Consider the following 8,702-nt stretch of genomic DNA (forward strand, 5'->3'; position numbering starts at 1 on the left):
CCTAGAAACAGTAGTGGGCGGTATTTCAAATACAAGTATTTTAAATTCTTATTTAAAATACATTGAACATTCTTGTATATCATATTTACCTACATATTGGGGAATATATTTGTGGGCTGTATTGAGTATTAAAGATACAACTTATAATTTGGTATTTCAAACACACGCGTGCTTCAAATGCAGACCAAAATACAATTTTGGGCAATGGTCTTGAGAAGGTATGTTAATTTACATGAAAGCAAAGAGGTCAACCTGCTTGTGAGTGCTGGTTTGCTACATTGCGTGAAAAGGAAGAGAGTAGAGATACAGCAGACAGTATAGAGAAGTAAAGAAAGAGTGAGATCACACATATACACGTATCCCCCTCCCCCACACACATCACACACACATACACAAACACATATATACGCACTGAAAGATTGACGACAAAAAAAATTGCCGCACGTAAATTAAAAAGAGTGATGTCACAAGGTATTGCGGTGGGCTAGTTGGTTCATACTTAGTGTTTGAACAGCGCAAAGACGACAGGAAGATAGAAGAAAAGAGGCCAGGCCGAGCGTTGACTATCAACTGATGCAATTTATTCAGAAGAGGATGAAGTGCGCGAGACTCGAGAGTGCCAAAACGCACTTTTTTTATCAGACACACGCGCGGCAGCTTTTTGCACGGAAATGGCCTGTGCCAGCAGGCGTCACCTTTTCTTCAACCGAAAGCGCAACCAGAAAACAAAAGAAAGAAAATAAAAGAAAAGAAAGAAAAGAAAAGAAAAGAAAGGAAAGGAAAAGAAAAGAAAAGAAAAAGGAGAAAAGCACGTGTTATAGTTTGCTGACCAGGCGTGGTAACCTTCGCCACCTGGAGACCATTGAGCGTGCGATTGCCGCCTTTCTTCTTTTAGGAGCCTTTGTGTAGATTCTGCGCATTGTGATGTCCAGCGGTCTTCGCCTGATGGTGACCAGTGATCTTGGAAAGTGTCAACCAAACTAAGGCCTTTCCCGCACATGCCTAGGTTGCTCTTCAAGGAATTCTATTTCTTTGGCAAGCAAGGTTATTGATGGAGAGCTGATGGCTCCTTCCCCTCTTTTGTATATCGAAAAGGCCTCCATGATCTCCCGCGTCCTAAAGTCATAATGTCTCTTTTGAAAAAAAAGAAAAGAAAAGAAAGGAAAGGAAAAGAAAAGAAAAGAAAAGAAAAGGAAAGAAAAAGGAGAAAAGCACGTGTTATAGTTTGCTGACCAGGCGTGGTAACCTTCGCCACCTGGAGACCATTGAGCGTGCGATTGCCGCCTTTCTTCTTTTAGGAGCCTTTGTGTAGATTCTGCGCATTGTGATGTCCAGCGGTCTTCGCCTGATGGTGACCAATGATCTTGGAAAGTGTCAACCAAACTAAGGCCTTTCCCGCACATGCCTAGGTTGCTCTTCAAGGAATTCTATTTCTTTGGCAAGCAAGGTTATTGATGGAGAGCTGATGGCTCCTTCCCCTCTTTTGTATATCGAAAAGGCCTCCAGGATCTCCCGCGTCCTAAAGTCATGATGTCTTTTTGAAAAAAAAGAAAAGAAAAGAAAGGAAAGGAAAAGAAAAGAAAAGAAAAGAAAAGGAAAGAAAAAGGAGAAAAGCACGTGTTATAGTTTGCTGACCAGGCGTGGTAACCTTCGCCACCTGGAGACCATTGAGCGTGCGATTGCCGCCTTTCTTCTTTTAGGAGCCTTTGTGTAGATTCTGCGCATTGTGATGTCCAGCGGTCTTCGCCTGATGGTGACCAATGATCTTGGAAAGTGTCAACCAAACTAAGGCCTTTCCCGCACATGCCTAGGTTGCTCTTCAAGGAATTCTATTTCTTTGGCAAGCAAGGTTATTGATGGAGAGCTGATGGCTCCTTCCCCTCTTTTGTATATCGAAAAGGCCTCCACGATCTCCCGCGTCCTAAAGTCGTGATGTCTTTTCAGGATGGTACATTGACCGAATAAAGGGGAGCACAAACAGTGGCTGCAATGCCTAACCAAGTTACTGCCTGAGGTGTTTCCTATGGAGGCGGCATGTTCCCTCAGTCGATCATTGATACATCTTCCGGTCTGCCCAATGTATGAACGACCGCAGGATAGAGGTAAGTCATATACAGCACCTTCTGTACATTCCGTGAATTGTCTCGCGTGCTTCTTCCCGCATGGTGTTTGGGAGATGGAGAGGGATGTAGAATTCACCTTTTTGCACATCCGGCCAAGCTTGTTGGGTGCCGAAAACACAACTCTGACTCCTACCTTGGCTGCAGTTCTTTTGAGGCTGTGGGAGATTCCATGAAGATACGGGATGACTGCCGTGGGTAACTTTTCCTTGGTTAGGTTTTGACAAGGTTCAGCTCGGCTACGAGACTCTTGTAGAAGCCTCTCCGCCACGCTGCATATAATATGATCTGGGAAGCCCGCATTTTTCAGTCGATTCACTTGAGTAGTAAAGCTACTCGAGACCTGGTGGTGACAAGACCTGTGAAGGGCGTTTTTTATGGCTGCAACCGCAATGCCTCTCTTGACTAGCTTTGAATGTGCGGATGAAAACGGAAGGAAGGATTTTTTAGAGCGGGGCGAATACTTCCAACAGACATGATCTCCGAATAGAAGTGTCAAATCTAAAAACCGCAGCTGTTGCTCCTCGGGTAACTCATTTGTCAGAGTGAACGGGCGAAGAGTAGACTTGAACGTATTAAAAATATCTCCCACATCTTTTGATCCAGTGTCATCGGATGGTCTGTACAAGACAAGAAAGCCATCAACGTATCGAAATATTTTGATGACTGACGAGTCCCGGAGTGAAATTTCTAATAATCTGTCATAGAAGGCTAGGAGTAGATCACTGAGCGCCGGGGCTATGCATGATCCTATACAAACACCCTCGCGTTGCCGGTAAAACTCATTCAGGCAGTCCACGTCATCGGCAACACCGACGTGCCGGACAAGGCACGGCGTGTCCTTTGCCTAGGCCCCAAATTCTGCAATCAACCCGAACTAAGCAAGCCCGAGCTGCTTTCCATGGTAAGAAGCACCGCGGCCCGCGCGGACGCAGAAAACGTCGAAGGAGTCATCCGAGACGGCGTGGATTGTCTCCACAGATCATCAAAAGGCACCAGTTCGATTCGCACTGAGGACACAATCTCCGCGCTCCGTGAGGCAACTTTAAAGTTGCTCTTGTCGGACGAAGAAGGCGGGTTCGCCATAGTTCCCGACGACATCTATAATCAGAAGGCCGCGGAGGCCATCACAAGTAACTTTACATTATTGAAGGGTTACAAACCTGAAAAGACGAAGAAGGAAGCCGTCAAGATGTGCGAGCGGCTAAATCTAACGAAACTCGCTTCATCAGTGAGGAATTGCAAAGGCCTTTCCCTGGAGGCCTTCTTTTCGGCCAAGACACACAAGATGGCTTGCCCTTTTCGGGTCATTGTCTCGGAACGAGGAACATGGCAGCGCCTTCTGGGGTACTACCTCCAGAAGTCCTTATTCGTCTTGGAAGTTGAAGATCCCTACTTGGTCAGAACACCGTCCACGGTGTCAGATTACCTTCAACAACTTCCCAAAGGGAAGGTTTTGGCCTTCTCTGTGGGCATTAAGGACTTATACTATTCCCTTCCTCACGACTCTATTTGTGAAACAGTCAACGACGGCATTGATAGATATGGACCTCTAAAATTTCAGAAATCAGTCGGCATCGCAGCTGAGGACTTCTTGAATCTCCTCATGCTTTACTTACGCTCCACAACAGTAGTGTTCAGGAGTGAGTTTTACCGGCAACGCGAGGGTGTTTGTATAGGATCATGCATAGCCCCGGCGCTCAGTGATCTACTCCTAGCCTTCTATGACAGATTATTAGAAATTTCACTCCGGGACTCGTCAGTCATCAAAATATTTCGATACGTTGATGACTTTCTTGTCTTGTACAGACCATCCGATGACACTGGATCAAAAGATGTGGGAGATATTTTTAATACGTTCAAGTCTACTCTTCGCCCGTTCACTCTGACAAATGAGTTACCCGAGGAGAAACAGCTGCGGTTTTTAGATTTGACACTTCTATTCGGAGATCATGTCTGTTGGAAGTATTCGCCCCGCTCTAAAAAATCCTTCCTTCCGTTTTCATCCGCACATTCAAAGCTAGTCAAGAGAGGCATTGCGGTTGCAGCCATAAAAAACGCCCTTCACAGGTCTTGTCACCACCAGGTCTCGAGTAGCTTTACTACTCAAATGAATCGACTGAAAAATGCGGGCTTCCCAGATCATATTATATGCAGCGTGGCGGAGAGGCTTCTACAAGAGTCTCGTAGCCAAGCTGAACCTTGTCAAAACCTAACCAAGGAAAAGTTACCCACGGCAGTCATCCCGTATCTTCATGGAATCTCCCACAGCCTCAAAAGAACTGCAGCCAAGGTAGGAGTCAGAGTTGTGTTTTCGGCACCCAACAAGCTTGGCCGGATGTGCAAAAAGGTGAATTCTACATCCCTCTCCATCTCCCAAACACCATGCGGGAAGAAGCACGCGAGACAATTCACGGAATGTACAGAAGGTGCTGTATATGACTTACCTCTCTCCTGCGGTCGTTCATACATTGGGCAGACCGGAAGATGTATCAATGATCGACTGAGGGAACATGCCGCCTCCATAGGAAACACCTCAGGCAGTAACTTGGTTAGGCATTGCAGCCACTGTTTGTGCTCCCCTTTATTCGGTCAATGTACCATCCTAAAAAGACATCACGACTTTAGGACGCGGGAGATCGTGGAGGCCTTTTCGATATACAAAAGAGGGGAAGGAGCCATCAGCTCTCCATCAATAACCTTGCTTGCCAAAGAAATAGAATTCCTTGAAGAGCAACCTAGGCATGTGCGGGAAAGGCCTTAGTTTGGTTGACACTTTCCAAGATCATTGGTCACCATCAGGCGAAGACCGCTGGACATCACAATGCGCAGAATCTACACAAAGGCTCCTAAAAGAAGAAAGGCGGCAATCGCACGCTCAATGGTCTCCAGGTGGCGAAGGTTACCACGCCTGGTCAGCAAACTATAACACGTGCTTTTCTCCTTTTTCTTTCCTTTTCTTTTCTTTTCTTTTCTTTTCCTTTCCTTTCTTTTCTTTTCTTTTTTTTCAAAAAGACATCATGACTTTAGGACGCGGGAGATCATGGAGGCCTTTTCGATATACAAAAAAGGGGAAGGAGCCATCAGCTCTCCATCAATAACCTTGCTTGCCAAAGAAATAGAATTCCTTGAAGAGCAACCTAGGCATGTGCGGGAAAGGCCTTAGTTTGGTTGACACTTTCCAAGATCATTGGTCACCATCAGGCGAAGACCGCTGGACATCACAATGCGCAGAATCTACACAAAGGCTCCTAAAAGAAGAAAGGCGGCAATCGCACGCTCAATGGTCTCCAGGTGGCGAAGGTTACCACGCCTGGTCAGCAAACTATAACACGTGCTTTTCTCCTTTTTCTTTCCTTTTCTTTTCTTTTCTTTTCTTTTCCTTTGCTTTCTTTTCTTTTCTTTTTTTTTCAAAAAGACATCATGACTTTAGGACGCGGGAGATCATGGAGGCCTTTTCGATATACAAAAGAGGGGAAGGAGCCATCAGCTCTCCATCAATAACCTTGCTTGCCAAAGAAATAGAATTCCTTGAAGAGCAACCTAGGCATGTGCGGGAAAGGCCTTAGTTTGGTTGACACTTTCCAAGATCATTGGTCACCATCAGGCGAAGACCGCTGGACATCACAATGCGCAGAATCTACACAAAGGCTCCTAATTAGAAGAAAGGCGGCAATCGCACGCTCAATGGTCTCCAGGTGGCGAAGGTTACCACGCCTGGTCAGCAAACTATAACACGTGCTTTTCTCCTTTTTCTTTCCTTTTCTTTTCTTTTCTTTTCTTTTCCTTTCCTTTCTTTTCTTTTCTTTTTTTTTAAAAAGACATCATGACTTTAGGACGCGGGAGATCATGGAGGCCTTTTCGATATACAAAAGAGGGGAAGGAGCCATCAGCTCTCCATCAATAACCTTGCTTGCCAAAGAAATAGAATTCCTTGAAGAGCAACCTAGGCATGTGCGGGAAAGGCCTTAGTTTGGTTGACACTTTCCAAGATCATTGGTCACCATCAGGCGAAGACCGCTGGACATCACAATGCGCAGAATCTACACAAAGGCTCCTAAAAGAAGAAAGGCGGCAATCGCACGCTCAATGGTCTCCAGGGCCGGTTTTCTCGAAGCGATGGTAAACCCATTTTGGTAAACCACGGTGCCTAGGAAGGAAAAAGTACCTAGGTACTGTAATAAACGGCTGGATATAGAACAACAATAATTATTTTTGATTGGGCAGTAAGATGCGCCATCTATCGGTGAAACAAGCCAGTCATTTTGTTTATCCTCTTTTCCTGCTGGTTGTTATCGATCTAGTATATGGTATTATACGTCAAAATATAGAAATGTTGTACTTGAAGACCAATTTATTTGCTTCAGATGGTACAAAGAAAGTTTAGCTACTATGCTAGAGTTTGTCGACGAATATTCGAAAATGTAAGAAACATTTTCTTGAATATCTTTCGCCATGAATAACGCATCACTTTCCCGTGTGCCTTCCAGTCTGGCAACGCCGGTGCTGTATTCTCATTTTTGTTCTTTGCGACGCGCGTTTCTGCGATTCCTGCTGATTGCAACTGTTTGCCTTCTCTTCCGTTTGCCCAACCAATCCACCGGTGACGAGAAGCTAAGCTTCTCGTTACCGTTGAATTGCTGGCCACAGGGGATATGTAGAAACCTCGATGCTGTCGGCATACTGTCGGCGCACTGCGAACAAAAAAACAGTACAATGTCCCAGAACGAAGACTTTATCAAGGATTTTCATTTCATTTATTATTCCCTCAGGGCCCGAAGGCAAAAGGCGAAGGCGAAACCCCCTTTCTCCGCAAAGTAATCGCTGCTCACGAGTCGGCGTGCATAGTGTAACAAATTAAACGTGTTAGTATAAATATATACCAACACTGGTTCGCAAAACATTTTTTTGCTTACCATAAAAACACTTGCAAGGCTTATGTACCGTCATATGTCTTGGATTCCGGACTGCTGAAGAGTGATGAATTCGCGGAATGCTGCCGTCGGTTAGTTTAGTAGTCCCTCTGAACTACCGCTTTGCTTGACGTGCTAATAGGTTGATGGTGCGTCGTTAATATAACAGCCGGACTGAAGTTAATGTTCAGCAGAACCAAACAGAACTATTAGCCCTCATTAAGCAACGTCGCGGCCATTTTGCTTGTAGGTACTGCTCCTCCCTCGGCGCCCCTGCTCTCCCAGTCACGTGACCATGAATTCCCCCTTCTAGGGACAATAATTAACTTTAAACCACGGTTCGCGTTCGAGAAAACGGGCCCAGGTGGCGAAGGTTACCACGCCTGGTCAGCAAACTATAACACGTGCTTTTCTCCTTTTTCTTTTCTTTTTCTTTTCTTTTCCTTTCCTTTCTTTTCTTTCTTTTCTTTTCTTTCTTTTGTTTTCTGGTTGCGCTTTCGGTTGAAGAAAAGGTGACGCCTGCTGGCACAGGCCATTCCCGTGCAAAAAGCTGCCGCGCGTGTGTCTGGTGAAAAAAGTGCGTTTTGGCACTCTCGAGTCTCGCGCACTCCATCCTCTTCTGAATAAATAGCATCAGTTGATAGTCCGCGCTCGCCCTGTCCTCTTCTCTTCTATCTTCCTGTCGTCTTTTCGCTGTTCAAACACTAAGTGATGTCAGTTCACAGCTCTTGGTCCAGGCGGGTGTCCTTTAAGAACCGAAGTCAAGAGTTGGTTGCTTTTGATTTTTTTGCAACTGAAGCCCAGGGCCCTCATATATTGCTGAGCTCAATGTCATGATCATGTATGTTCAAGGATTGTTTTAGTATTTTCCTTTGGGAACTATGCAGCGAACAGCGGCAGAGTACATGTTTAATGTCGTGTGTTGTTGAGCATGCTGTACAACGCGGTGAATCTACTTGACCGATCATATGAATATATTTTCTAGTAAATGCCACATTCAAGCGTATTCGATGCAGCACAGTTCCTGTTCGTCGTTTTATATTTCCCGGCGTTCGGAACTTTAACTCCGGGTCAATATATTTCAAGTATGCATAATAGTAGTATGAATCAGTCCATAGTCTGGATGATATTTCTCTCCCAATTTTTTGGACTATATCATTTGTATCCGTCCTTGACAGAGCAATTGCGTAGGTATCATCGGCTTCGTGGGCGTCACTAGCAGTTTTGTCAGCACAGATGTTGCTGGGTATGCCACTAATTCCCAGTCCCCACAGTAAGACAATTTGGTGTCCCTGGCACTTCACATCACGGAATTTCTGTAAAATGTCATAAATCAGTTGAGCATTCATGTTATCCTTTCTTTTATGCAAGAGTGCACTGAGAGCGGACACAGGGTCTACGAATGTTGTCCAGTTTTCGGGGTTTTGAGTGCTGATGTAGGCAGCAGCTGCCCGGATAGCCGCAAGTTCAGCTGCTGTCGAAGATGTAATATGGGTCAGTTTGGTTTTGGCTGTCGCGCTAGTTGACGGAATATAGGCTCCAATGGATGATGATATATAGTTAGTTGACTATCCGTATATATGTATTGCGATAAGAGATAAGCATGATGTATATACTCAAGTGTTAGCTGCATCATAACAGGTGTTGGAGTTGCTGCTTTTGCGTAACA

The 8,702-nt window shown here is 45.1% G+C and overlaps 1 pseudogene; it reads right to left on the reverse strand.

The window, feature by feature from the left end:
- Positions 1–247: 247 nt before the first annotated feature.
- Positions 248–8,283, reverse strand: LOC120840817 (annotated as a pseudogene).
- Between the last annotated feature and the right edge of the window lie 419 nt (positions 8,284–8,702).

Source organism: Ixodes scapularis, unplaced genomic scaffold, assembly GCF_016920785.2.
Source record: "Ixodes scapularis isolate PalLabHiFi unplaced genomic scaffold, ASM1692078v2 PGA_scaffold3__209_contigs__length_174095766, whole genome shotgun sequence".
NCBI classification, from domain to species: domain Eukaryota; kingdom Metazoa; phylum Arthropoda; class Arachnida; order Ixodida; family Ixodidae; genus Ixodes; species Ixodes scapularis.